The sequence below is a fragment of the Schistocerca americana genome, unplaced genomic scaffold (assembly GCF_021461395.2).
Source record: "Schistocerca americana isolate TAMUIC-IGC-003095 unplaced genomic scaffold, iqSchAmer2.1 HiC_scaffold_1311, whole genome shotgun sequence".
Classification (NCBI taxonomy): domain Eukaryota; kingdom Metazoa; phylum Arthropoda; class Insecta; order Orthoptera; family Acrididae; genus Schistocerca; species Schistocerca americana.
In genome coordinates, this window is record NW_025725385.1 from 1 (window position 1) to 25,903 (window position 25,903).

At 54.2% G+C, this 25,903-nt stretch overlaps 28 non-coding genes across 28 annotated transcripts; all 28 read right to left on the minus strand.

The window, feature by feature from the left end:
* Positions 1–363: 363 nt before the first annotated feature.
* Positions 364–483, minus strand: LOC124564321. Its single transcript, XR_006970589.1, has one exon. It is a non-coding gene; the product is annotated as a 5S ribosomal RNA (ribosomal RNA).
* Positions 484–1,298: 815 nt separating this feature from the next.
* Positions 1,299–1,417, minus strand: LOC124564297. Its single transcript, XR_006970567.1, has one exon. It is a non-coding gene; the product is annotated as a 5S ribosomal RNA (ribosomal RNA).
* Positions 1,418–2,233: 816 nt separating this feature from the next.
* LOC124564319 lies at positions 2,234–2,353 on the minus strand. Its single transcript, XR_006970587.1, has one exon. It is a non-coding gene; the product is annotated as a 5S ribosomal RNA (ribosomal RNA).
* An 812-nt stretch (positions 2,354–3,165) lies between these two features.
* On the minus strand, positions 3,166–3,284 carry LOC124564299. Its single transcript, XR_006970569.1, has one exon. It is a non-coding gene; the product is annotated as a 5S ribosomal RNA (ribosomal RNA).
* An 812-nt stretch (positions 3,285–4,096) lies between these two features.
* On the minus strand, positions 4,097–4,215 carry LOC124564302. The gene has a single exon (XR_006970571.1). It is a non-coding gene; the product is annotated as a 5S ribosomal RNA (ribosomal RNA).
* An 812-nt stretch (positions 4,216–5,027) lies between these two features.
* On the minus strand, positions 5,028–5,146 carry LOC124564288. Its single transcript, XR_006970559.1, has one exon. It is a non-coding gene; the product is annotated as a 5S ribosomal RNA (ribosomal RNA).
* An 812-nt stretch (positions 5,147–5,958) lies between these two features.
* LOC124564301 lies at positions 5,959–6,077 on the minus strand. Its single transcript, XR_006970570.1, has one exon. It is a non-coding gene; the product is annotated as a 5S ribosomal RNA (ribosomal RNA).
* Positions 6,078–6,889: 812 nt separating this feature from the next.
* Positions 6,890–7,008, minus strand: LOC124564303. Its single transcript, XR_006970572.1, has one exon. It is a non-coding gene; the product is annotated as a 5S ribosomal RNA (ribosomal RNA).
* An 812-nt stretch (positions 7,009–7,820) lies between these two features.
* LOC124564313 lies at positions 7,821–7,939 on the minus strand. Its single transcript, XR_006970581.1, has one exon. It is a non-coding gene; the product is annotated as a 5S ribosomal RNA (ribosomal RNA).
* Positions 7,940–8,751: 812 nt separating this feature from the next.
* Positions 8,752–8,870, minus strand: LOC124564326. Its single transcript, XR_006970592.1, has one exon. It is a non-coding gene; the product is annotated as a 5S ribosomal RNA (ribosomal RNA).
* Positions 8,871–9,682: 812 nt separating this feature from the next.
* On the minus strand, positions 9,683–9,801 carry LOC124564304. Its single transcript, XR_006970573.1, has one exon. It is a non-coding gene; the product is annotated as a 5S ribosomal RNA (ribosomal RNA).
* An 832-nt stretch (positions 9,802–10,633) lies between these two features.
* LOC124564305 lies at positions 10,634–10,752 on the minus strand. Its single transcript, XR_006970574.1, has one exon. It is a non-coding gene; the product is annotated as a 5S ribosomal RNA (ribosomal RNA).
* Positions 10,753–11,584: 832 nt separating this feature from the next.
* Positions 11,585–11,703, minus strand: LOC124564327. Its single transcript, XR_006970593.1, has one exon. It is a non-coding gene; the product is annotated as a 5S ribosomal RNA (ribosomal RNA).
* Positions 11,704–12,515: 812 nt separating this feature from the next.
* On the minus strand, positions 12,516–12,634 carry LOC124564290. Its single transcript, XR_006970560.1, has one exon. It is a non-coding gene; the product is annotated as a 5S ribosomal RNA (ribosomal RNA).
* An 812-nt stretch (positions 12,635–13,446) lies between these two features.
* LOC124564306 lies at positions 13,447–13,565 on the minus strand. The gene has a single exon (XR_006970575.1). It is a non-coding gene; the product is annotated as a 5S ribosomal RNA (ribosomal RNA).
* Positions 13,566–14,397: 832 nt separating this feature from the next.
* Positions 14,398–14,516, minus strand: LOC124564307. The gene has a single exon (XR_006970576.1). It is a non-coding gene; the product is annotated as a 5S ribosomal RNA (ribosomal RNA).
* Positions 14,517–15,348: 832 nt separating this feature from the next.
* Positions 15,349–15,467, minus strand: LOC124564291. The gene has a single exon (XR_006970561.1). It is a non-coding gene; the product is annotated as a 5S ribosomal RNA (ribosomal RNA).
* Positions 15,468–16,299: 832 nt separating this feature from the next.
* Positions 16,300–16,418, minus strand: LOC124564292. The gene has a single exon (XR_006970562.1). It is a non-coding gene; the product is annotated as a 5S ribosomal RNA (ribosomal RNA).
* An 812-nt stretch (positions 16,419–17,230) lies between these two features.
* LOC124564308 lies at positions 17,231–17,349 on the minus strand. The gene has a single exon (XR_006970577.1). It is a non-coding gene; the product is annotated as a 5S ribosomal RNA (ribosomal RNA).
* Positions 17,350–18,161: 812 nt separating this feature from the next.
* LOC124564309 lies at positions 18,162–18,280 on the minus strand. Its single transcript, XR_006970578.1, has one exon. It is a non-coding gene; the product is annotated as a 5S ribosomal RNA (ribosomal RNA).
* An 812-nt stretch (positions 18,281–19,092) lies between these two features.
* LOC124564310 lies at positions 19,093–19,211 on the minus strand. The gene has a single exon (XR_006970579.1). It is a non-coding gene; the product is annotated as a 5S ribosomal RNA (ribosomal RNA).
* Positions 19,212–20,043: 832 nt separating this feature from the next.
* On the minus strand, positions 20,044–20,162 carry LOC124564312. The gene has a single exon (XR_006970580.1). It is a non-coding gene; the product is annotated as a 5S ribosomal RNA (ribosomal RNA).
* Positions 20,163–20,994: 832 nt separating this feature from the next.
* Positions 20,995–21,113, minus strand: LOC124564293. Its single transcript, XR_006970563.1, has one exon. It is a non-coding gene; the product is annotated as a 5S ribosomal RNA (ribosomal RNA).
* Positions 21,114–21,945: 832 nt separating this feature from the next.
* On the minus strand, positions 21,946–22,064 carry LOC124564294. The gene has a single exon (XR_006970564.1). It is a non-coding gene; the product is annotated as a 5S ribosomal RNA (ribosomal RNA).
* An 812-nt stretch (positions 22,065–22,876) lies between these two features.
* Positions 22,877–22,995, minus strand: LOC124564314. Its single transcript, XR_006970582.1, has one exon. It is a non-coding gene; the product is annotated as a 5S ribosomal RNA (ribosomal RNA).
* An 812-nt stretch (positions 22,996–23,807) lies between these two features.
* Positions 23,808–23,926, minus strand: LOC124564315. Its single transcript, XR_006970583.1, has one exon. It is a non-coding gene; the product is annotated as a 5S ribosomal RNA (ribosomal RNA).
* Positions 23,927–24,758: 832 nt separating this feature from the next.
* Positions 24,759–24,877, minus strand: LOC124564316. The gene has a single exon (XR_006970584.1). It is a non-coding gene; the product is annotated as a 5S ribosomal RNA (ribosomal RNA).
* Positions 24,878–25,709: 832 nt separating this feature from the next.
* On the minus strand, positions 25,710–25,828 carry LOC124564317. Its single transcript, XR_006970585.1, has one exon. It is a non-coding gene; the product is annotated as a 5S ribosomal RNA (ribosomal RNA).
* Positions 25,829–25,903: the final 75 nt, after the last annotated feature.

Genomic DNA, 25,903 nt, shown 5'->3' on the forward strand with positions numbered 1-25,903 from the left:
CGCTCGCTGCCGCTCGGGTCGTGGTCCATATGACAGCGCAAGCACGACAAACGTCTGCGGGACGAGACGAGACGACTAAGGAATAAATTCGTGATTACAAATCAAATTTGGAACTTTACACAAAAATAGGCGGTGACGTATTTCAGAAATCAACTGCCGATTCGTACTGTTTCGTCGTTTTCAAGTCTTCATGGCAAACTTGGTTAGCACATTCTCCCTCAAACTGATTTAATTACTGCATTTTCGTACCATTACAGTAGTTTAAAAAGGCTTAAGGAAGCATCTTTGTCACAACAGAAAGGTAGTTTGAAAATTGGGCTGGCAGGGGTAGCGACATAATACAAAACAAAAAGAAAGGAAGGGAGCCAACAGCACCCGGGTTTCCCAGGCGGTCCACCCATCCAAGTACTTACCGGGCCCAATAATGCTTAACTTCGGTGATCGGACGAGAACCGGTGTATTCACAATGGTATGGCCGTTGGCACTCGTGCAAGGTAGGAGCACGGCAGAATTCGCGTTCGGCTTCTCTCCCAACACACAAAATGTTAGTTTTCCCGCCGCATTTGACGAAAGCACTTCCTTCTGCAACAGCCAGTTCCTCGCGGACGGCGCGGGGGGCGGCGCCCGGCGTCCCAGCAGACCGACGACCGAATTAGCGGGCGCACCGCCGCGTGTGTGAGACGCACTGTTGCTCGTTGCACCTCCTGTCATTCGCTGGGCGCGTGCAGCCTTTCTGCGGGGGATGCATCTTGTCCCTGGTGTCCAGCGGAGGCCTGTGCGGGGTGTGGCAGTGTCGTGCTGGAGGGCGCCACTGGTAGCGATGTGGGCTTCCTCGCCTCGCCTCACACCAGGTGTCTGCGTAGTTTGCAGTGCATTCGCGCCATTCCTATCCCTGTCCCCGTCGCGACTTGTCCCGACTTTGCTCGACTGCCGCTCGCTGCCGCTCGGGTCGTGGTCCATATGACAGCGCAAGCACGACAAACGTCTGCGGGACGAGACGAGACGACTAAGGAATAAATTCGTGATTACAAATCAAATTTGGAACTTTACACAAAAATAGGCGGTGACGTATTTCAGAAATCAACTGCCGATTCGTACTGTTTCGTCGTTTTCAAAGTCTTCTTGGCAAACTTGGTTAGCACATTCTCCCTCAAACTGAGTTAATTACTGCATTTTCGTACCATTACAGTAGTTTAAAAGGCTTAAGGAAAGCATCTTTGTCACAACAGAAAGGTAGTTTGAAAATTGGGCTGGCAGGGGTAGCGACATAATAACAAAAACAAAAAGAAAAGGAAGGGAGCCAACAGCACCCGGGTTTCCCAGGCGGTCACCCATCCAAGTACAAACCGGGCCCAATGATGCTTAACTTCGGTGATCGGACGAGAACCGGTGTATTCATCATGGTATGGCCGTTGGCACTCGTGCAAGGTAGGAGCACGGCAGAATTCGCGTTCGGCTTCTCTCCCCAACACACAAAATGTTAGTTTTCCGCCGCATTTGACGAAAGCACTTCCTTCTGCAACAGCCAGTTCCTCGCGGACGGCGCGGGGGGCGCGCCCGGCGTCCCAGCAGACCGACGACCGAATTAGCGGGCGCACCGCCGCGTGTGTGAGACGCACTGTTGCTCGTTGCACCTCCTGTCATTCGCTGGGGCGCGTGCAGCCTTTCTGCGGGGATGCATCTTGTCCCTGGTGTCCAGCGGAGGGCCTGTGCGGGGTGTGGCAGTGTCGTGCTGGAGGGCGCCACTGGTAGCGATGTGGGCTTCCTCGCCTCGCCTCACACCAGGTGTCTGCGTAGTTTGCAGTGCATTTCGCGCCATTCCTATCCCTGTCCCCGTCCCGACTTGTCCCGACTTTGCTCGACTGCCGCTCGCTGCCGCTCGGGTCGTGGTCCATATGACAGCGCAAGCACGACAAACGTCTGCGGGACGAGACGAGACGGACTAAGGAATAAATTCGTGATTACAAATCAAATTTGGAAACTTTACACAAAAATAGGCGGTGACGTATTTCAGAAATCAACTGCCGATTCGTACTGTTTCGTCGTTTTCAAAGTCTTCTTGGCAAACTTGGTTAGCACATTCTCCCTCAAACTGAGTTAATTACTGCATTTTCGTACCATTACAGTAGTTTAAAAGGCTTAAGGAAGCATCTTTGTCACAACAGAAAGGTAGTTTGAAAATTGGGCTGGCAGGGGTAGCGACATAATAACAAAACAAAAAGAAAAGGAAGGGAGCCAACAGCACCCGGGTTTCCCAGGCGGTCACACCATCCAAGTACTAACCGGGCCCAATGATGCTTAACTTCGGTGATCGGACGAGAACCGGTGTATTCATCATGGTATGGCCGTTGGCACTCGTGCAAGGTAGGAGCACGGCAGAATTCGCGTTCGGCTTCTCTCCCAACACACAAAATGTTAGTTTTCCGCCGCATTTGACGAAAGCACTTCCTTCTGCAACAGCCAGTTCCTCGCGGACGGCGCGGGGGGCGCGCCCGGCGTCCCAGCAGACCGACGACCGAATTAGCGGGCGCACCGCCGCGTGTGTGAGACGCACTGTTGCTCGTTGCACCTCCTGTCATTCGCTGGGCGCGTGCAGCCTTTCTGCGGGGGATGCATCTTGTCCCTGGTGTCCAGCGGAGGGCCTGTGCGGGGTGTGGCAGTGTCGTGCTGGAGGGCGCCACTGGTAGCGATGTGGGCTTCCTCGCCTCGCCTCACACCAGGTGTCTGCGTAGTTTGCAGTGCATTCGCGCCATTCCTATCCCTGTCCCCGTCCCGACTTGTCCCGACTTTGCTCGACTGCCGCTCGCTGCCGCTCGGGTCGTGGTCCATATGACAGCGCAAGCACGACAAACGTCTGCGGGACGAGACGAGACGACTAAGGAATAAATTCGTGATTACAAATCAAATTTGGAACTTTACACAAAAATAGGCGGTGACGTATTTCAGAAATCAACTGCCGATTCGTACTGTTTCGTCGTTTTCAAAGTCTTCTTGGCAAACTTGGTTAGCACATTCTCCCTCAAACTGAGTTAATTACTGCATTTTCGTACCATTACAGTAGTTTAAAAGGCTTAAGGAAGCATCTTTGTCACAACAGAAAGGTAGTTTGAAAATTGGGCTGGCAGGGGTAGCGACATAATAACAAAACAAAAAGAAAAGGAAGGGAGCCAACAGCACCCGGGTTTCCCAGGCGGTCACCCATCCAAGTACTTACCGGGCCCAATAATGCTTAACTTCGGTGATCGGACGAGAACCGGTGTATTCACAATGGTATGGCCGTTGGCACTCGTGCAAGGTAGGAGCACGGCAGAATTCGCGTTCGGCTTCTCTCCCAACACACAAAATGTTAGTTTTCCGCCGCATTTGACGAAAGCACTTCCTTCTGCAACAGCCAGTTCCTCGCGGACGGCGCGGGGGGCGCGCCCGGCGTCCCAGCAGACCGACGACCGAATTAGCGGGCGCACCGCCGCGTGTGTGAGACGCACTGTTGCTCGTTGCACCTCCTGTCATTCGCTGGGCGCGTGCAGCCTTTCTGCGGGGGATGCATCTTGTCCCTGGTGTCCAGCGGAGGGCCTGTGCGGGGTGTGGCAGTGTCGTGCTGGAGGGCGCCACTGGTAGCGATGTGGGCTTCCTCGCCTCGCCTCACACCAGGTGTCTGCGTAGTTTGCAGTGCATTCGCGCCATTCCTATCCCTGTCCCCGTCGCGACTTGTCCCGACTTTGCTCGACTGCCGCTCGCTGCCGCTCGGGTCGTGGTCCATATGACAGCGCAAGCACGACAAACGTCTGCGGGACGAGACGAGACGACTAAGGAATAAATTCGTGATTACAAATCAAATTTGGAACTTTACACAAAAATAGGCGGTGACGTATTTCAGAAATCAACTGCCGATTCGTACTGTTTCGTCGTTTTCAAAGTCTTCTTGGCAAACTTGGTTAGCACATTCTCCCTCAAACTGAGTTAATTACTGCATTTTCGTACCATTACAGTAGTTTAAAAGGCTTAAGGAAGCATCTTTGTCACAACAGAAAGGTAGTTTGAAAATTGGGCTGGCAGGGGTAGCGACATAATAACAAAACAAAAAGAAAAGGAAGGGAGCCAACAGCACCCGGGTTTCCCAGGCGGTCACCCATCCAAGTACTTACCGGGCCCAATAATGCTTAACTTCGGTGATCGGACGAGAACCGGTGTATTCACAATGGTATGGCCGTTGGCACTCGTGCAAGGTAGGAGCACGGCAGAATTCGCGTTCGGCTTCTCTCCCAACACACAAAATGTTAGTTTTCCGCCGCATTTGACGAAAGCACTTCCTTCTGCAACAGCCAGTTCCTCGCGGACGGCGCGGGGGGCGCGCCCGGCGTCCCAGCAGACCGACGACCGAATTAGCGGGCGCACCGCCGCGTGTGTGAGACGCACTGTTGCTCGTTGCACCTCCTGTCATTCGCTGGGCGCGTGCAGCCTTTCTGCGGGGGATGCATCTTGTCCCTGGTGTCCAGCGGAGGGCCTGTGCGGGGTGTGGCAGTGTCGTGCTGGAGGGCGCCACTGGTAGCGATGTGGGCTTCCTCGCCTCGCCTCACACCAGGTGTCTGCGTAGTTTGCAGTGCATTCGCGCCATTCCTATCCCTGTCCCCGTCGCGACTTGTCCCGACTTTGCTCGACTGCCGCTCGCTGCCGCTCGGGTCGTGGTCCATATGACAGCGCAAGCACGACAAACGTCTGCGGGACGAGACGAGACGACTAAGGAATAAATTCGTGATTACAAATCAAATTTGGAACTTTACACAAAAATAGGCGGTGACGTATTTCAGAAATCAACTGCCGATTCGTACTGTTTCGTCGTTTTCAAAGTCTTCTTGGCAAACTTGGTTAGCACATTCTCCCTCAAACTGAGTTAATTACTGCATTTTCGTACCATTACAGTAGTTTAAAAGGCTTAAGGAAGCATCTTTGTCACAACAGAAAGGTAGTTTGAAAATTGGGCTGGCAGGGGTAGCGACATAATAACAAAACAAAAAGAAAAGGAAGGGAGCCAACAGCACCCGGGTTTCCCAGGCGGTCACCCATCCAAGTACTAACCGGGCCCAATGATGCTTAACTTCGGTGATCGGACGAGAACCGGTGTATTCATCATGGTATGGCCGTTGGCACTCGTGCAAGGTAGGAGCACGGCAGAATTCGCGTTCGGCTTCTCTCCCAACACACAAAATGTTAGTTTTCCGCCGCATTTGACGAAAGCACTTCCTTCTGCAACAGCCAGTTCCTCGCGGACGGCGCGGGGGGCGCGCCCGGCGTCCCAGCAGACCGACGACCGAATTAGCGGGCGCACCGCCGCGTGTGTGAGACGCACTGTTGCTCGTTGCACCTCCTGTCATTCGCTGGGCGCGTGCAGCCTTTCTGCGGGGGATGCATCTTGTCCCTGGTGTCCAGCGGAGGGCCTGTGCGGGGTGTGGCAGTGTCGTGCTGGAGGGCGCCACTGGTAGCGATGTGGGCTTCCTCGCCTCGCCTCACACCAGGTGTCTGCGTAGTTTGCAGTGCATTCGCGCCATTCCTATCCCTGTCCCCGTCCCGACTTGTCCCGACTTTGCTCGACTGCCGCTCGCTGCCGCTCGGGTCGTGGTCCATATGACAGCGCAAGCACGACAAACGTCTGCGGGACGAGACGAGACGACTAAGGAATAAATTCGTGATTACAAATCAAATTTGGAACTTTACACAAAAATAGGCGGTGACGTATTTCAGAAATCAACTGCCGATTCGTACTGTTTCGTCGTTTTCAAAGTCTTCTTGGCAAACTTGGTTAGCACATTCTCCCTCAAACTGAGTTAATTACTGCATTTTCGTACCATTACAGTAGTTTAAAAGGCTTAAGGAAGCATCTTTGTCACAACAGAAAGGTAGTTTGAAAATTGGGCTGGCAGGGGTAGCGACATAATAACAAAACAAAAAGAAAAGGAAGGGAGCCAACAGCACCCGGGTTTCCCAGGCGGTCACCCATCCAAGTACTAACCGGGCCCAATGATGCTTAACTTCGGTGATCGGACGAGAACCGGTGTATTCATCATGGTATGGCCGTTGGCACTCGTGCAAGGTAGGAGCACGGCAGAATTCGCGTTCGGCTTCTCTCCCAACACACAAAATGTTAGTTTTCCGCCGCATTTGACGAAAGCACTTCCTTCTGCAACAGCCAGTTCCTCGCGGACGGCGCGGGGGGCGCGCCCGGCGTCCCAGCAGACCGACGACCGAATTAGCGGGCGCACCGCCGCGTGTGTGAGACGCACTGTTGCTCGTTGCACCTCCTGTCATTCGCTGGGCGCGTGCAGCCTTTCTGCGGGGGATGCATCTTGTCCCTGGTGTCCAGCGGAGGGCCTGTGCGGGGTGTGGCAGTGTCGTGCTGGAGGGCGCCACTGGTAGCGATGTGGGCTTCCTCGCCTCGCCTCACACCAGGTGTCTGCGTAGTTTGCAGTGCATTCGCGCCATTCCTATCCCTGTCCCCGTCCCGACTTGTCCCGACTTTGCTCGACTGCCGCTCGCTGCCGCTCGGGTCGTGGTCCATATGACAGCGCAAGCACGACAAACGTCTGCGGGACGAGACGAGACGACTAAGGAATAAATTCGTGATTACAAATCAAATTTGGAACTTTACACAAAAATAGGCGGTGACGTATTTCAGAAATCAACTGCCGATTCGTACTGTTTCGTCGTTTTCAAAGTCTTCTTGGCAAACTTGGTTAGCACATTCTCCCTCAAACTGAGTTAATTACTGCATTTTCGTACCATTACAGTAGTTTAAAAGGCTTAAGGAAGCATCTTTGTCACAACAGAAAGGTAGTTTGAAAATTGGGCTGGCAGGGGTAGCGACATAATAACAAAACAAAAAGAAAAGGAAGGGAGCCAACAGCACCCGGGTTTCCCAGGCGGTCACCCATCCAAGTACTTACCGGGCCCAATAATGCTTAACTTCGGTGATCGGACGAGAACCGGTGTATTCACAATGGTATGGCCGTTGGCACTCGTGCAAGGTAGGAGCACGGCAGAATTCGCGTTCGGCTTCTCTCCCAACACACAAAATGTTAGTTTTCCGCCGCATTTGACGAAAGCACTTCCTTCTGCAACAGCCAGTTCCTCGCGGACGGCGCGGGGGGCGCGCCCGGCGTCCCAGCAGACCGACGACCGAATTAGCGGGCGCACCGCCGCGTGTGTGAGACGCACTGTTGCTCGTTGCACCTCCTGTCATTCGCTGGGCGCGTGCAGCCTTTCTGCGGGGGATGCATCTTGTCCCTGGTGTCCAGCGGAGGGCCTGTGCGGGGTGTGGCAGTGTCGTGCTGGAGGGCGCCACTGGTAGCGATGTGGGCTTCCTCGCCTCGCCTCACACCAGGTGTCTGCGTAGTTTGCAGTGCATTCGCGCCATTCCTATCCCTGTCCCCGTCGCGACTTGTCCCGACTTTGCTCGACTGCCGCTCGCTGCCGCTCGGGTCGTGGTCCATATGACAGCGCAAGCACGACAAACGTCTGCGGGACGAGACGAGACGACTAAGGAATAAATTCGTGATTACAAATCAAATTTGGAACTTTACACAAAAATAGGCGGTGACGTATTTCAGAAATCAACTGCCGATTCGTACTGTTTCGTCGTTTTCAAAGTCTTCTTGGCAAACTTGGTTAGCACATTCTCCCTCAAACTGAGTTAATTACTGCATTTTCGTACCATTACAGTAGTTTAAAAGGCTTAAGGAAGCATCTTTGTCACAACAGAAAGGTAGTTTGAAAATTGGGCTGGCAGGGGTAGCGACATAATAACAAAACAAAAAGAAAAGGAAGGGAGCCAACAGCACCCGGGTTTCCCAGGCGGTCACCCATCCAAGTACTAACCGGGCCCAATGATGCTTAACTTCGGTGATCGGACGAGAACCGGTGTATTCATCATGGTATGGCCGTTGGCACTCGTGCAAGGTAGGAGCACGGCAGAATTCGCGTTCGGCTTCTCTCCCAACACACAAAATGTTAGTTTTCCGCCGCATTTGACGAAAGCACTTCCTTCTGCAACAGCCAGTTCCTCGCGGACGGCGCGGGGGGCGCGCCCGGCGTCCCAGCAGACCGACGACCGAATTAGCGGGCGCACCGCCGCGTGTGTGAGACGCACTGTTGCTCGTTGCACCTCCTGTCATTCGCTGGGCGCGTGCAGCCTTTCTGCGGGGGATGCATCTTGTCCCTGGTGTCCAGCGGAGGGCCTGTGCGGGGTGTGGCAGTGTCGTGCTGGAGGGCGCCACTGGTAGCGATGTGGGCTTCCTCGCCTCGCCTCACACCAGGTGTCTGCGTAGTTTGCAGTGCATTCGCGCCATTCCTATCCCTGTCCCCGTCCCGACTTGTCCCGACTTTGCTCGACTGCCGCTCGCTGCCGCTCGGGTCGTGGTCCATATGACAGCGCAAGCACGACAAACGTCTGCGGGACGAGACGAGACGACTAAGGAATAAATTCGTGATTACAAATCAAATTTGGAACTTTACACAAAAATAGGCGGTGACGTATTTCAGAAATCAACTGCCGATTCGTACTGTTTCGTCGTTTTCAAAGTCTTCTTGGCAAACTTGGTTAGCACATTCTCCCTCAAACTGAGTTAATTACTGCATTTTCGTACCATTACAGTAGTTTAAAAGGCTTAAGGAAGCATCTTTGTCACAACAGAAAGGTAGTTTGAAAATTGGGCTGGCAGGGGTAGCGACATAATAACAAAACAAAAAGAAAAGGAAGGGAGCCAACAGCACCCGGGTTTCCCAGGCGGTCACCCATCCAAGTACTAACCGGGCCCAATGATGCTTAACTTCGGTGATCGGACGAGAACCGGTGTATTCATCATGGTATGGCCGTTGGCACTCGTGCAAGGTAGGAGCACGGCAGAATTCGCGTTCGGCTTCTCTCCCAACACACAAAATGTTAGTTTTCCGCCGCATTTGACGAAAGCACTTCCTTCTGCAACAGCCAGTTCCTCGCGGACGGCGCGGGGGGCGCGCCCGGCGTCCCAGCAGACCGACGACCGAATTAGCGGGCGCACCGCCGCGTGTGTGAGACGCACTGTTGCTCGTTGCACCTCCTGTCATTCGCTGGGCGCGTGCAGCCTTTCTGCGGGGGATGCATCTTGTCCCTGGTGTCCAGCGGAGGGCCTGTGCGGGGTGTGGCAGTGTCGTGCTGGAGGGCGCCACTGGTAGCGATGTGGGCTTCCTCGCCTCGCCTCACACCAGGTGTCTGCGTAGTTTGCAGTGCATTCGCGCCATTCCTATCCCTGTCCCCGTCCCGACTTGTCCCGACTTTGCTCGACTGCCGCTCGCTGCCGCTCGGGTCGTGGTCCATATGACAGCGCAAGCACGACAAACGTCTGCGGGACGAGACGAGACGACTAAGGAATAAATTCGTGATTACAAATCAAATTTGGAACTTTACACAAAAATAGGCGGTGACGTATTTCAGAAATCAACTGCCGATTCGTACTGTTTCGTCGTTTTCAAAGTCTTCTTGGCAAACTTGGTTAGCACATTCTCCCTCAAACTGAGTTAATTACTGCATTTTCGTACCATTACAGTAGTTTAAAAGGCTTAAGGAAGCATCTTTGTCACAACAGAAAGGTAGTTTGAAAATTGGGCTGGCAGGGGTAGCGACATAATAACAAAACAAAAAGAAAAGGAAGGGAGCCAACAGCACCCGGGTTTCCCAGGCGGTCACCCATCCAAGTACTTACCGGGCCCAATAATGCTTAACTTCGGTGATCGGACGAGAACCGGTGTATTCACAATGGTATGGCCGTTGGCACTCGTGCAAGGTAGGAGCACGGCAGAATTCGCGTTCGGCTTCTCTCCCAACACACAAAATGTTAGTTTTCCGCCGCATTTGACGAAAGCACTTCCTTCTGCAACAGCCAGTTCCTCGCGGACGGCGCGGGGGGCGCGCCCGGCGTCCCAGCAGACCGACGGCCGAATTAGCGGGCGCACCGCCGCGTGTGTGAGACGCACTGTTGCTCGTTGCACCTCCTGTCATTCGCTGGGCGCGTGCAGCCTTTCTGCGGGGGACGCATCTTGTCCCTGGTGTCCAGCGGAGGGCCTGTGCGGGGTGTGGCAGTGTCGTGCTGGAGGGCGCCACTGGTAGCGATGTGGGCTTCCTCGCCTCGCCTCGCCTCGCCTCGCCTCGCCTCACACCAGGTGTCTGCGTAGTTTGCAGTGCATTCGCGCCATTCCTATCCCTGTCCCCGTCCCGACTTGTCCCGACTTTGCTCGACTGCCGCTCGCTGCCGCTCGGGTCGTGGTCCATATGACAGCGCAAGCACGACAAACGTCTGCGGGACGAGACGAGACGACTAAGGAATAAATTCGTGATTACAAATCAAATTTGGAACTTTACACAAAAATAGGCGGTGACGTATTTCAGAAATCAACTGCCGATTCGTACTGTTTCGTCGTTTTCAAAGTCTTCTTGGCAAACTTGGTTAGCACATTCTCCCTCAAACTGAGTTAATTACTGCATTTTCGTACCATTACAGTAGTTTAAAAGGCTTAAGGAAGCATCTTTGTCACAACAGAAAGGTAGTTTGAAAATTGGGCTGGCAGGGGTAGCGACATAATAACAAAACAAAAAGAAAAGGAAGGGAGCCAACAGCACCCGGGTTTCCCAGGCGGTCACCCATCCAAGTACTTACCGGGCCCAATAATGCTTAACTTCGGTGATCGGACGAGAACCGGTGTATTCACAATGGTATGGCCGTTGGCACTCGTGCAAGGTAGGAGCACGGCAGAATTCGCGTTCGGCTTCTCTCCCAACACACAAAATGTTAGTTTTCCGCCGCATTTGACGAAAGCACTTCCTTCTGCAACAGCCAGTTCCTCGCGGACGGCGCGGGGGGCGCGCCCGGCGTCCCAGCAGACCGACGGCCGAATTAGCGGGCGCACCGCCGCGTGTGTGAGACGCACTGTTGCTCGTTGCACCTCCTGTCATTCGCTGGGCGCGTGCAGCCTTTCTGCGGGGGACGCATCTTGTCCCTGGTGTCCAGCGGAGGGCCTGTGCGGGGTGTGGCAGTGTCGTGCTGGAGGGCGCCACTGGTAGCGATGTGGGCTTCCTCGCCTCGCCTCGCCTCGCCTCGCCTCGCCTCACACCAGGTGTCTGCGTAGTTTGCAGTGCATTCGCGCCATTCCTATCCCTGTCCCCGTCCCGACTTGTCCCGACTTTGCTCGACTGCCGCTCGCTGCCGCTCGGGTCGTGGTCCATATGACAGCGCAAGCACGACAAACGTCTGCGGGACGAGACGAGACGACTAAGGAATAAATTCGTGATTACAAATCAAATTTGGAACTTTACACAAAAATAGGCGGTGACGTATTTCAGAAATCAACTGCCGATTCGTACTGTTTCGTCGTTTTCAAAGTCTTCTTGGCAAACTTGGTTAGCACATTCTCCCTCAAACTGAGTTAATTACTGCATTTTCGTACCATTACAGTAGTTTAAAAGGCTTAAGGAAGCATCTTTGTCACAACAGAAAGGTAGTTTGAAAATTGGGCTGGCAGGGGTAGCGACATAATAACAAAACAAAAAGAAAAGGAAGGGAGCCAACAGCACCCGGGTTTCCCAGGCGGTCACCCATCCAAGTACTAACCGGGCCCAATGATGCTTAACTTCGGTGATCGGACGAGAACCGGTGTATTCATCATGGTATGGCCGTTGGCACTCGTGCAAGGTAGGAGCACGGCAGAATTCGCGTTCGGCTTCTCTCCCAACACACAAAATGTTAGTTTTCCGCCGCATTTGACGAAAGCACTTCCTTCTGCAACAGCCAGTTCCTCGCGGACGGCGCGGGGGGCGCGCCCGGCGTCCCAGCAGACCGACGACCGAATTAGCGGGCGCACCGCCGCGTGTGTGAGACGCACTGTTGCTCGTTGCACCTCCTGTCATTCGCTGGGCGCGTGCAGCCTTTCTGCGGGGGATGCATCTTGTCCCTGGTGTCCAGCGGAGGGCCTGTGCGGGGTGTGGCAGTGTCGTGCTGGAGGGCGCCACTGGTAGCGATGTGGGCTTCCTCGCCTCGCCTCACACCAGGTGTCTGCGTAGTTTGCAGTGCATTCGCGCCATTCCTATCCCTGTCCCCGTCCCGACTTGTCCCGACTTTGCTCGACTGCCGCTCGCTGCCGCTCGGGTCGTGGTCCATATGACAGCGCAAGCACGACAAACGTCTGCGGGACGAGACGAGACGACTAAGGAATAAATTCGTGATTACAAATCAAATTTGGAACTTTACACAAAAATAGGCGGTGACGTATTTCAGAAATCAACTGCCGATTCGTACTGTTTCGTCGTTTTCAAAGTCTTCTTGGCAAACTTGGTTAGCACATTCTCCCTCAAACTGAGTTAATTACTGCATTTTCGTACCATTACAGTAGTTTAAAAGGCTTAAGGAAGCATCTTTGTCACAACAGAAAGGTAGTTTGAAAATTGGGCTGGCAGGGGTAGCGACATAATAACAAAACAAAAAGAAAAGGAAGGGAGCCAACAGCACCCGGGTTTCCCAGGCGGTCACCCATCCAAGTACTAACCGGGCCCAATGATGCTTAACTTCGGTGATCGGACGAGAACCGGTGTATTCATCATGGTATGGCCGTTGGCACTCGTGCAAGGTAGGTGCACGGCAGAATTCGCGTTCGGCTTCTCTCCCAACACACAAAATGTTAGTTTTCCGCCGCATTTGACGAAAGCACTTCCTTCTGCAACAGCCAGTTCCTCGCGGACGGCGCGGGGGGCGCGCCCGGCGTCCCAGCAGACCGACGACCGAATTAGCGGGCGCACCGCCGCGTGTGTGAGACGCACTGTTGCTCGTTGCACCTCCTGTCATTCGCTGGGCGCGTGCAGCCTTTCTGCGGGGGATGCATCTTGTCCCTGGTGTCCAGCGGAGGGCCTGTGCGGGGTGTGGCAGTGTCGTGCTGGAGGGCGCCACTGGTAGCGATGTGGGCTTCCTCGCCTCGCCTCACACCAGGTGTCTGCGTAGTTTGCAGTGCATTCGCGCCATTCCTATCCCTGTCCCCGTCCCGACTTGTCCCGACTTTGCTCGACTGCCGCTCGCTGCCGCTCGGGTCGTGGTCCATATGACAGCGCAAGCACGACAAACGTCTGCGGGACGAGACGAGACGACTAAGGAATAAATTCGTGATTACAAATCAAATTTGGAACTTTACACAAAAATAGGCGGTGACGTATTTCAGAAATCAACTGCCGATTCGTACTGTTTCGTCGTTTTCAAAGTCTTCTTGGCAAACTTGGTTAGCACATTCTCCCTCAAACTGAGTTAATTACTGCATTTTCGTACCATTACAGTAGTTTAAAAGGCTTAAGGAAGCATCTTTGTCACAACAGAAAGGTAGTTTGAAAATTGGGCTGGCAGGGGTAGCGACATAATAACAAAACAAAAAGAAAAGGAAGGGAGCCAACAGCACCCGGGTTTCCCAGGCGGTCACCCATCCAAGTACTTACCGGGCCCAATAATGCTTAACTTCGGTGATCGGACGAGAACCGGTGTATTCACAATGGTATGGCCGTTGGCACTCGTGCAAGGTAGGAGCACGGCAGAATTCGCGTTCGGCTTCTCTCCCAACACACAAAATGTTAGTTTTCCGCCGCATTTGACGAAAGCACTTCCTTCTGCAACAGCCAGTTCCTCGCGGACGGCGCGGGGGGCGCGCCCGGCGTCCCAGCAGACCGACGGCCGAATTAGCGGGCGCACCGCCGCGTGTGTGAGACGCACTGTTGCTCGTTGCACCTCCTGTCATTCGCTGGGCGCGTGCAGCCTTTCTGCGGGGGACGCATCTTGTCCCTGGTGTCCAGCGGAGGGCCTGTGCGGGGTGTGGCAGTGTCGTGCTGGAGGGCGCCACTGGTAGCGATGTGGGCTTCCTCGCCTCGCCTCGCCTCGCCTCGCCTCGCCTCACACCAGGTGTCTGCGTAGTTTGCAGTGCATTCGCGCCATTCCTATCCCTGTCCCCGTCCCGACTTGTCCCGACTTTGCTCGACTGCCGCTCGCTGCCGCTCGGGTCGTGGTCCATATGACAGCGCAAGCACGACAAACGTCTGCGGGACGAGACGAGACGACTAAGGAATAAATTCGTGATTACAAATCAAATTTGGAACTTTACACAAAAATAGGCGGTGACGTATTTCAGAAATCAACTGCCGATTCGTACTGTTTCGTCGTTTTCAAAGTCTTCTTGGCAAACTTGGTTAGCACATTCTCCCTCAAACTGAGTTAATTACTGCATTTTCGTACCATTACAGTAGTTTAAAAGGCTTAAGGAAGCATCTTTGTCACAACAGAAAGGTAGTTTGAAAATTGGGCTGGCAGGGGTAGCGACATAATAACAAAACAAAAAGAAAAGGAAGGGAGCCAACAGCACCCGGGTTTCCCAGGCGGTCACCCATCCAAGTACTTACCGGGCCCAATAATGCTTAACTTCGGTGATCGGACGAGAACCGGTGTATTCACAATGGTATGGCCGTTGGCACTCGTGCAAGGTAGGAGCACGGCAGAATTCGCGTTCGGCTTCTCTCCCAACACACAAAATGTTAGTTTTCCGCCGCATTTGACGAAAGCACTTCCTTCTGCAACAGCCAGTTCCTCGCGGACGGCGCGGGGGGCGCGCCCGGCGTCCCAGCAGACCGACGGCCGAATTAGCGGGCGCACCGCCGCGTGTGTGAGACGCACTGTTGCTCGTTGCACCTCCTGTCATTCGCTGGGCGCGTGCAGCCTTTCTGCGGGGGACGCATCTTGTCCCTGGTGTCCAGCGGAGGGCCTGTGCGGGGTGTGGCAGTGTCGTGCTGGAGGGCGCCACTGGTAGCGATGTGGGCTTCCTCGCCTCGCCTCGCCTCGCCTCGCCTCGCCTCACACCAGGTGTCTGCGTAGTTTGCAGTGCATTCGCGCCATTCCTATCCCTGTCCCCGTCCCGACTTGTCCCGACTTTGCTCGACTGCCGCTCGCTGCCGCTCGGGTCGTGGTCCATATGACAGCGCAAGCACGACAAACGTCTGCGGGACGAGACGAGACGACTAAGGAATAAATTCGTGATTACAAATCAAATTTGGAACTTTACACAAAAATAGGCGGTGACGTATTTCAGAAATCAACTGCCGATTCGTACTGTTTCGTCGTTTTCAAAGTCTTCTTGGCAAACTTGGTTAGCACATTCTCCCTCAAACTGAGTTAATTACTGCATTTTCGTACCATTACAGTAGTTTAAAAGGCTTAAGGAAGCATCTTTGTCACAACAGAAAGGTAGTTTGAAAATTGGGCTGGCAGGGGTAGCGACATAATAACAAAACAAAAAGAAAAGGAAGGGAGCCAACAGCACCCGGGTTTCCCAGGCGGTCACCCATCCAAGTACTAACCGGGCCCAATGATGCTTAACTTCGGTGATCGGACGAGAACCGGTGTATTCATCATGGTATGGCCGTTGGCACTCGTGCAAGGTAGGAGCACGGCAGAATTCGCGTTCGGCTTCTCTCCCAACACACAAAATGTTAGTTTTCCGCCGCATTTGACGAAAGCACTTCCTTCTGCAACAGCCAGTTCCTCGCGGACGGCGCGGGGGGCGCGCCCGGCGTCCCAGCAGACCGACGACCGAATTAGCGGGCGCACCGCCGCGTGTGTGAGACGCACTGTTGCTCGTTGCACCTCCTGTCATTCGCTGGGCGCGTGCAGCCTTTCTGCGGGGGATGCATCTTGTCCCTGGTGTCCAGCGGAGGGCCTGTGCGGGGTGTGGCAGTGTCGTGCTGGAGGGCGCCACTGGTAGCGATGTGGGCTTCCTCGCCTCGCCTCGCCTCGCCTCGCCTCGCCTCACACCAGGTGTCTGCGTAGTTTGCAGTGCATTCGCGCCATTCCTATCCCTGTCCCCGTCCCGACTTGTCCCGACTTTGCTCGACTGCCGCTCGCTGCCGCTCGGGTCGTGGTCCATATGACAGCGCAAGCACGACAAACGTCTGCGGGACGAGACGAGACGACTAAGGAATAAATTCGTGATTACAAATCAAATTTGGAACTTTACACAAAAATAGGCGGTGACGTATTTCAGAAATCAACTGCCGATTCGTACTGTTTCGTCGTTTTCAAAGTCTTCTTGGCAAACTTGGTTAGCACATTCTCCCTCAAACTGAGTTAATTACTGCATTTTCGTACCATTACAGTAGTTTAAAAGGCTTAAGGAAGCATCTTTGTCACAACAGAAAGGTAGTTTGAAAATTGGGCTGGCAGGGGTAGCGACATAATAACAAAACAAAAAGAAAAGGAAGGGAGCCAACAGCACCCGGGTTTCCCAGGCGGTCACCCATCCAAGTACTAACCGGGCCCAATGATGCTTAACTTCGGTGATCGGACGAGAACCGGTGTATTCATCATGGTATGGCCGTTGGCACTCGTGCAAGGTAGGAGCACGGCAGAATTCGCGTTCGGCTTCTCTCCCAACACACAAAATGTTAGTTTTCCGCCGCATTTGACGAAAGCACTTCCTTCTGCAACAGCCAGTTCCTCGCGGACGGCGCGGGGGGCGCGCCCGGCGTCCCAGCAGACCGACGACCGAATTAGCGGGCGCACCGCCGCGTGTGTGAGACGCACTGTTGCTCGTTGCACCTCCTGTCATTCGCTGGGCGCGTGCAGCCTTTCTGCGGGGGATGCATCTTGTCCCTGGTGTCCAGCGGAGGGCCTGTGCGGGGTGTGGCAGTGTCGTGCTGGAGGGCGCCACTGGTAGCGATGTGGGCTTCCTCGCCTCGCCTCACACCAGGTGTCTGCGTAGTTTGCAGTGCATTCGCGCCATTCCTATCCCTGTCCCCGTCCCGACTTGTCCCGACTTTGCTCGACTGCCGCTCGCTGCCGCTCGGGTCGTGGTCCATATGACAGCGCAAGCACGACAAACGTCTGCGGGACGAGACGAGACGACTAAGGAATAAATTCGTGATTACAAATCAAATTTGGAACTTTACACAAAAATAGGCGGTGACGTATTTCAGAAATCAACTGCCGATTCGTACTGTTTCGTCGTTTTCAAAGTCTTCTTGGCAAACTTGGTTAGCACATTCTCCCTCAAACTGAGTTAATTACTGCATTTTCGTACCATTACAGTAGTTTAAAAGGCTTAAGGAAGCATCTTTGTCACAACAGAAAGGTAGTTTGAAAATTGGGCTGGCAGGGGTAGCGACATAATAAGAAAACAAAAAGAAAAGGAAGGGAGCCAACAGCACCCGGGTTTCCCAGGCGGTCACCCATCCAAGTACTTACCGGGCCCAATAATGCTTAACTTCGGTGATCGGACGAGAACCGGTGTATTCACAATGGTATGGCCGTTGGCACTCGTGCAAGGTAGGAGCACGGCAGAATTCGCGTTCGGCTTCTCTCCCAACACACAAAATGTTAGTTTTCCGCCGCATTTGACGAAAGCACTTCCTTCTGCAACAGCCAGTTCCTCGCGGACGGCGCGGGGGGCGCGCCCGGCGTCCCAGCAGACCGACGGCCGAATTAGCGGGCGCACCGCCGCGTGTGTGAGACGCACTGTTGCTCGTTGCACCTCCTGTCATTCGCTGGGCGCGTGCAGCCTTTCTGCGGGGGACGCATCTTGTCCCTGGTGTCCAGCGGAGGGCCTGTGCGGGGTGTGGCAGTGTCGTGCTGGAGGGCGCCACTGGTAGCGATGTGGGCTTCCTCGCCTCGCCTCACACCAGGTGTCTGCGTAGTTTGCAGTGCATTCGCGCCATTCCTATCCCTGTCCCCGTCGCGACTTGTCCCGACTTTGCTCGACTGCCGCTCGCTGCCGCTCGGGTCGTGGTCCATATGACAGCGCAAGCACGACAAACGTCTGCGGGACGAGACGAGACGACTAAGGAATAAATTCGTGATTACAAATCAAATTTGGAACTTTACACAAAAATAGGCGGTGACGTATTTCAGAAATCAACTGCCGATTCGTACTGTTTCGTCGTTTTCAAAGTCTTCTTGGCAAACTTGGTTAGCACATTCTCCCTCAAACTGAGTTAATTACTGCATTTTCGTACCATTACAGTAGTTTAAAAGGCTTAAGGAAGCATCTTTGTCACAACAGAAAGGTAGTTTGAAAATTGGGCTGGCAGGGGTAGCGACATAATAACAAAACAAAAAGAAAAGGAAGGGAGCCAACAGCACCCGGGTTTCCCAGGCGGTCACCCATCCAAGTACTTACCGGGCCCAATAATGCTTAACTTCGGTGATCGGACGAGAACCGGTGTATTCACAATGGTATGGCCGTTGGCACTCGTGCAAGGTAGGAGCACGGCAGAATTCGCGTTCGGCTTCTCTCCCAACACACAAAATGTTAGTTTTCCGCCGCATTTGACGAAAGCACTTCCTTCTGCAACAGCCAGTTCCTCGCGGACGGCGCGGGGGGCGCGCCCGGCGTCCCAGCAGACCGACGGCCGAATTAGCGGGCGCACCGCCGCGTGTGTGAGACGCACTGTTGCTCGTTGCACCTCCTGTCATTCGCTGGGCGCGTGCAGCCTTTCTGCGGGGGACGCATCTTGTCCCTGGTGTCCAGCGGAGGGCCTGTGCGGGGTGTGGCAGTGTCGTGCTGGAGGGCGCCACTGGTAGCGATGTGGGCTTCCTCGCCTCGCCTCACACCAGGTGTCTGCGTAGTTTGCAGTGCATTCGCGCCATTCCTATCCCTGTCCCCGTCGCGACTTGTCCCGACTTTGCTCGACTGCCGCTCGCTGCCGCTCGGGTCGTGGTCCATATGACAGCGCAAGCACGACAAACGTCTGCGGGACGAGACGAGACGACTAAGGAATAAATTCGTGATTACAAATCAAATTTGGAACTTTACACAAAAATAGGCGGTGACGTATTTCAGAAATCAACTGCCGATTCGTACTGTTTCGTCGTTTTCAAAGTCTTCTTGGCAAACTTGGTTAGCACATTCTCCCTCAAACTGAGTTAATTACTGCATTTTCGTACCATTACAGTAGTTTAAAAGGCTTAAGGAAGCATCTTTGTCACAACAGAAAGGTAGTTTGAAAATTGGGCTGGCAGGGGTAGCGACATAATAACAAAACAAAAAGAAAAGGAAGGGAGCCAACAGCACCCGGGTTTCCCAGGCGGTCACCCATCCAAGTACTTACCGGGCCCAATAATGCTTAACTTCGGTGATCGGACGAGAACCGGTGTATTCACAATGGTATGGCCGTTGGCACTCGTGCAAGGTAGGAGCACGGCAGAATTCGCGTTCGGCTTCTCTCCCAACACACAAAATGTTAGTTTTCCGCCGCATTTGACGAAAGCACTTCCTTCTGCAACAGCCAGTTCCTCGCGGACGGCGCGGGGGGCGCGCCCGGCGTCCCAGCAGACCGACGGCCGAATTAGCGGGCGCACCGCCGCGTGTGTGAGACGCACTGTTGCTCGTTGCACCTCCTGTCATTCGCTGGGCGCGTGCAGCCTTTCTGCGGGGGACGCATCTTGTCCCTGGTGTCCAGCGGAGGGCCTGTGCGGGGTGTGGCAGTGTCGTGCTGGAGGGCGCCACTGGTAGCGATGTGGGCTTCCTGGCCTCGCCTCGCCTCGCCTCGCCTCGCCTCACACCAGGTGTCTGCGTAGTTTGCAGTGCATTCGCGCCATTCCTATCCCTGTCCCCGTCCCGACTTGTCCCGACTTTGCTCGACTGCCGCTCGCTGCCGCTCGGGTCGTGGTCCATATGACAGCGCAAGCACGACAAACGTCTGCGGGACGAGACGAGACGACTAAGGAATAAATTCGTGATTACAAATCAAATTTGGAACTTTACACAAAAATAGGCGGTGACGTATTTCAGAAATCAACTGCCGATTCGTACTGTTTCGTCGTTTTCAAAGTCTTCTTGGCAAACTTGGTTAGCACATTCTCCCTCAAACTGAGTTAATTACTGCATTTTCGTACCATTACAGTAGTTTAAAAGGCTTAAGGAAGCATCTTTGTCACAACAGAAAGGTAGTTTGAAAATTGGGCTGGCAGGGGTAGCGACATAATAACAAAACAAAAAGAAAAGGAAGGGAGCCAACAGCACCCGGGTTTCCCAGGCGGTCACCCATCCAAGTACTTACCGGGCCCAATAATGCTTAACTTCGGTGATCGGACGAGAACCGGTGTATTCACAATGGTATGGCCGTTGGCACTCGTGCAAGGTAGGAGCACGGCAGAATTCGCGTTCGGCTTCTCTCCCAACACACAAAATGTTAGTTTTCCGCCGCATTTGACGAAAGCACTTCCTTCTGCAACAGCCAGTTCCTCGCGGACGGCGCGGGGGGCGCGCCCGGCGTCCCAGCAGACCGACGGCCGAATTAGCGGGCGCACCGCCGCGTGTGTGAGACGCACTGTTGCTCGTTGCACCTCCTGTCATTCGCTGGGCGCGTGCAGCCTTTCTGCGGGGGACGCATCTTGTCCCTGGTGTCCAGCGGAGGGCCTGTGCGGGGTGTGGCAGTGTCGTGCTGGAGGGCGCCACTGGTAGCGATGTGGGCTTCCTGGCCTCGCCTCGCCTCGCCTCGCCTCGCCTCACACCAGGTGTCTGCGTAGTTTGCAGTGCATTCGCGCCATTCCTATCCCTGTCCCCGTCCCGACTTGTCCCGACTTTGCTCGACTGCCGCTCGCTGCCGCTCGGGTCGTGGTCCATATGACAGCGCAAGCACGACAAACGTCTGCGGGACGAGACGAGACGACTAAGGAATAAATTCGTGATTACAAATCAAATTTGGAACTTTACACAAAAATAGGCGGTGACGTATTTCAGAAATCAACTGCCGATTCGTACTGTTTCGTCGTTTTCAAAGTCTTCTTGGCAAACTTGGTTAGCACATTCTCCCTCAAACTGAGTTAATTACTGCATTTTCGTACCATTACAGTAGTTTAAAAGGCTTAAGGAAGCATCTTTGTCACAACAGAAAGGTAGTTTGAAAATTGGGCTGGCAGGGGTAGCGACATAATAACAAAACAAAAAGAAAAGGAAGGGAGCCAACAGCACCCGGGTTTCCCAGGCGGTCACCCATCCAAGTACTAACCGGGCCCAATGATGCTTAACTTCGGTGATCGGACGAGAACCGGTGTATTCATCATGGTATGGCCGTTGGCACTCGTGCAAGGTAGGAGCACGGCAGAATTCGCGTTCGGCTTCTCTCCCAACACACAAAATGTTAGTTTTCCGCCGCATTTGACGAAAGCACTTCCTTCTGCAACAGCCAGTTCCTCGCGGACGGCGCGGGGGGCGCGCCCGGCGTCCCAGCAGACCGACGACCGAATTAGCGGGCGCACCGCCGCGTGTGTGAGACGCACTGTTGCTCGTTGCACCTCCTGTCATTCGCTGGGCGCGTGCAGCCTTTCTGCGGGGGATGCATCTTGTCCCTGGTGTCCAGCGGAGGGCCTGTGCGGGGTGTGGCAGTGTCGTGCTGGAGGGCGCCACTGGTAGCGATGTGGGCTTCCTCGCCTCGCCTCGCCTCGCCTCGCCTCGCCTCACACCAGGTGTCTGCGTAGTTTGCAGTGCATTCGCGCCATTCCTATCCCTGTCCCCGTCCCGACTTGTCCCGACTTTGCTCGACTGCCGCTCGCTGCCGCTCGGGTCGTGGTCCATATGACAGCGCAAGCACGACAAACGTCTGCGGGACGAGACGAGACGACTAAGGAATAAATTCGTGATTACAAATCAAATTTGGAACTTTACACAAAAATAGGCGGTGACGTATTTCAGAAATCAACTGCCGATTCGTACTGTTTCGTCGTTTTCAAAGTCTTCTTGGCAAACTTGGTTAGCACATTCTCCCTCAAACTGAGTTAATTACTGCATTTTCGTACCATTACAGTAGTTTAAAAGGCTTAAGGAAGCATCTTTGTCACAACAGAAAGGTAGTTTGAAAATTGGGCTGGCAGGGGTAGCGACATAATAACAAAACAAAAAGAAAAGGAAGGGAGCCAACAGCACCCGGGTTTCCCAGGCGGTCACCCATCCAAGTACTAACCGGGCCCAATGATGCTTAACTTCGGTGATCGGACGAGAACCGGTGTATTCATCATGGTATGGCCGTTGGCACTCGTGCAAGGTAGGAGCACGGCAGAATTCGCGTTCGGCTTCTCTCCCAACACACAAAATGTTAGTTTTCCGCCGCATTTGACGAAAGCACTTCCTTCTGCAACAGCCAGTTCCTCGCGGACGGCGCGGGGGGCGCGCCCGGCGTCCCAGCAGACCGACGACCGAATTAGCGGGCGCACCGCCGCGTGTGTGAGACGCACTGTTGCTCGTTGCACCTCCTGTCATTCGCTGGGCGCGTGCAGCCTTTCTGCGGGGGATGCATCTTGTCCCTGGTGTCCAGCGGAGGGCCTGTGCGGGGTGTGGCAGTGTCGTGCTGGAGGGCGCCACTGGTAGCGATGTGGGCTTCCTCGCCTCGCCTCACACCAGGTGTCTGCGTAGTTTGCAGTGCATTCGCGCCATTCCTATCCCTGTCCCCGTCCCGACTTGTCCCGACTTTGCTCGACTGCCGCTCGCTGCCGCTCGGGTCGTGGTCCATATGACAGCGCAAGCACGACAAACGTCTGCGGGACGAGACGAGACGACTAAGGAATAAATTCGTGATTACAAATCAAATTTGGAACTTTACACAAAAATAGGCGGTGACGTATTTCAGAAATCAACTGCCGATTCGTACTGTTTCGTCGTTTTCAAAGTCTTCTTGGCAAACTTGGTTAGCACATTCTCCCTCAAACTGAGTTAATTACTGCATTTTCGTACCATTACAGTAGTTTAAAAGGCTTAAGGAAGCATCTTTGTCACAACAGAAAGGTAGTTTGAAAATTGGGCTGGCAGGGGTAGCGACATAATAACAAAACAAAAAGAAAAGGAAGGGAGCCAACAGCACCCGGGTTTCCCAGGCGGTCACCCATCCAAGTACTTACCGGGCCCAATAATGCTTAACTTCGGTGATCGGACGAGAACCGGTGTATTCACAATGGTATGGCCGTTGGCACTCGTGCAAGGTAGGAGCACGGCAGAATTCGCGTTCGGCTTCTCTCCCAACACACAAAATGTTAGTTTTCCGCCGCATTTGACGAAAGCACTTCCTTCTGCAACAGCCAGTTCCTCGCGGACGGCGCGGGGGGCGCGCCCGGCGTCCCAGCAGACCGACGGCCGAATTAGCGGGCGCACCGCCGCGTGTGTGAGACGCACTGTTGCTCGTTGCACCTCCTGTCATTCGCTGGGCGCGTGCAGCCTTTCTGCGGGGGACGCATCTTGTCCCTGGTGTCCAGCGGAGGGCCTGTGCGGGGTGTGGCAGTGTCGTGCTGGAGGGCGCCACTGGTAGCGATGTGGGCTTCCTCGCCTCGCCTCACACCAGGTGTCTGCGTAGTTTGCAGTGCATTCGCGCCATTCCTATCCCTGTCCCCGTCGCGACTTGTCCCGACTTTGCTCGACTGCCGCTCGCTGCCGCTCGGGTCGTGGTCCATATGACAGCGCAAGCACGACAAACGTCTGCGGGACGAGACGAGACGACTAAGGAATAAATTCGTGATTACAAATCAAATTTGGAACTTTACACAAAAATAGGCGGTGACGTATTTCAGAAATCAACTGCCGATTCGTACTGTTTCGTCGTTTTCAAAGTCTTCTTGGCAAACTTGGTTAGCACATTCTCCCTCAAACTGAGTTAATTACTGCATTTTCGTACCATTACAGTAGTTTAAAAGGCTTAAGGAAGCATCTTTGTCACAACAGAAAGGTAGTTTGAAAATTGGGCTGGCAGGGGTAGCGACATAATAACAAAACAAAAAGAAAAGGAAGGGAGCCAACAGCACCCGGGTTTCCCAGGCGGTCACCCATCCAAGTACTTACCGGGCCCAATAATGCTTAACTTCGGTGATCGGACGAGAACCGGTGTATTCACAATGGTATGGCCGTTGGCACTCGTGCAAGGTAGGAGCACGGCAGAATTCGCGTTCGGCTTCTCTCCCAACACACAAAATGTTAGTTTTCCGCCGCATTTGACGAAAGCACTTCCTTCTGCAACAGCCAGTTCCTCGCGGACGGCGCGGGGGGCGCGCCCGGCGTCCCAGCAGACCGACGGCCGAATTAGCGGGCGCACCGCCGCGTGTGTGAGACGCACTGTTGCTCGTTGCACCTCCTGTCATTCGCTGGGCGCGTGCAGCCTTTCTGCGGGGGACGCATCTTGTCCCTGGTGTCCAGCGGAGGGCCTGTGCGGGGTGTGGCAGTGTCGTGCTGGAGGGCGCCACTGGTAGCGATGTGGGCTTCCTGGCCTCGCCTCGCCTCGCCTCGCCTCGCCTCACACCAGGTGTCTGCGTAGTTTGCAGTGCATTCGCGCCATTCCTATCCCTGTCCCCGTCCCGACTTGTCCCGACTTTGCTCGACTGCCGCTCGCTGCCGCTCGGGTCGTGGTCCATATGACAGCGCAAGCACGACAAACGTCTGCGGGACGAGACGAGACGACTAAGGAATAAATTCGTGATTACAAATCAAATTTGGAACTTTACACAAAAATAGGCGGTGACGTATTTCAGAAATCAACTGCCGATTCGTACTGTTTCGTCGTTTTCAAAGTCTTCTTGGCAAACTTGGTTAGCACATTCTCCCTCAAACTGAGTTAATTACTGCATTTTCGTACCATTACAGTAGTTTAAAAGGCTTAAGGAAGCATCTTTGTCACAACAGAAAGGTAGTTTGAAAATTGGGCTGGCAGGGGTAGCGACATAATAACAAAACAAAAAGAAAAGGAAGGGAGCCAACAGCACCCGGGTTTCCCAGGCGGTCACCCATCCAAGTACTTACCGGGCCCAATAATGCTTAACTTCGGTGATCGGACGAGAACCGGTGTATTCACAATGGTATGGCCGTTGGCACTCGTGCAAGGTAGGAGCACGGCAGAATTCGCGTTCGGCTTCTCTCCCAACACACAAAATGTTAGTTTTCCGCCGCATTTGACGAAAGCACTTCCTTCTGCAACAGCCAGTTCCTCGCGGACGGCGCGGGGGGCGCGCCCGGCGTCCCAGCAGACCGACGGCCGAATTAGCGGGCGCACCGCCGCGTGTGTGAGACGCACTGTTGCTCGTTGCACCTCCTGTCATTCGCTGGGCGCGTGCAGCCTTTCTGCGGGGGACGCATCTTGTCCCTGGTGTCCAGCGGAGGGCCTGTGCGGGGTGTGGCAGTGTCGTGCTGGAGGGCGCCACTGGTAGCGATGTGGGCTTCCTGGCCTCGCCTCGCCTCGCCTCGCCTCGCCTCACACCAGGTGTCTGCGTAGTTTGCAGTGCATTCGCGCCATTCCTATCCCTGTCCCCGTCCCGACTTGTCCCGACTTTGCTCGACTGCCGCTCGCTGCCGCTCGGGTCGTGGTCCATATGACAGCGCAAGCACGACAAACGTCTGCGGGACGAGACGAGACGACTAAGGAATAAATTCGTGATTACAAATCAAATTTGGAACTTTACACAAAAATAGGCGGTGACGTATTTCAGAAATCAACTGCCGATTCGTACTGTTTCGTCGTTTTCAAAGTCTTCTTGGCAAACTTGGTTAGCACATTCTCCCTCAAACTGAGTTAATTACTGCATTTTCGTACCATTACAGTAGTTTAAAAGGCTTAAGGAAGCATCTTTGTCACAACAGAAAGGTAGTTTGAAAATTGGGCTGGCAGGGGTAGCGACATAATAACAAAACAAAAAGAAAAGGAAGGGAGCCAACAGCACCCGGGTTTCCCAGGCGGTCACCCATCCAAGTACTTACCGGGCCCAATAATGCTTAACTTCGGTGATCGGACGAGAACCGGTGTATTCACAATGGTATGGCCGTTGGCACTCGTGCAAGGTAGGAGCACGGCAGAATTCGCGTTCGGCTTCTCTCCCAACACACAAAATGTTAGTTTTCCGCC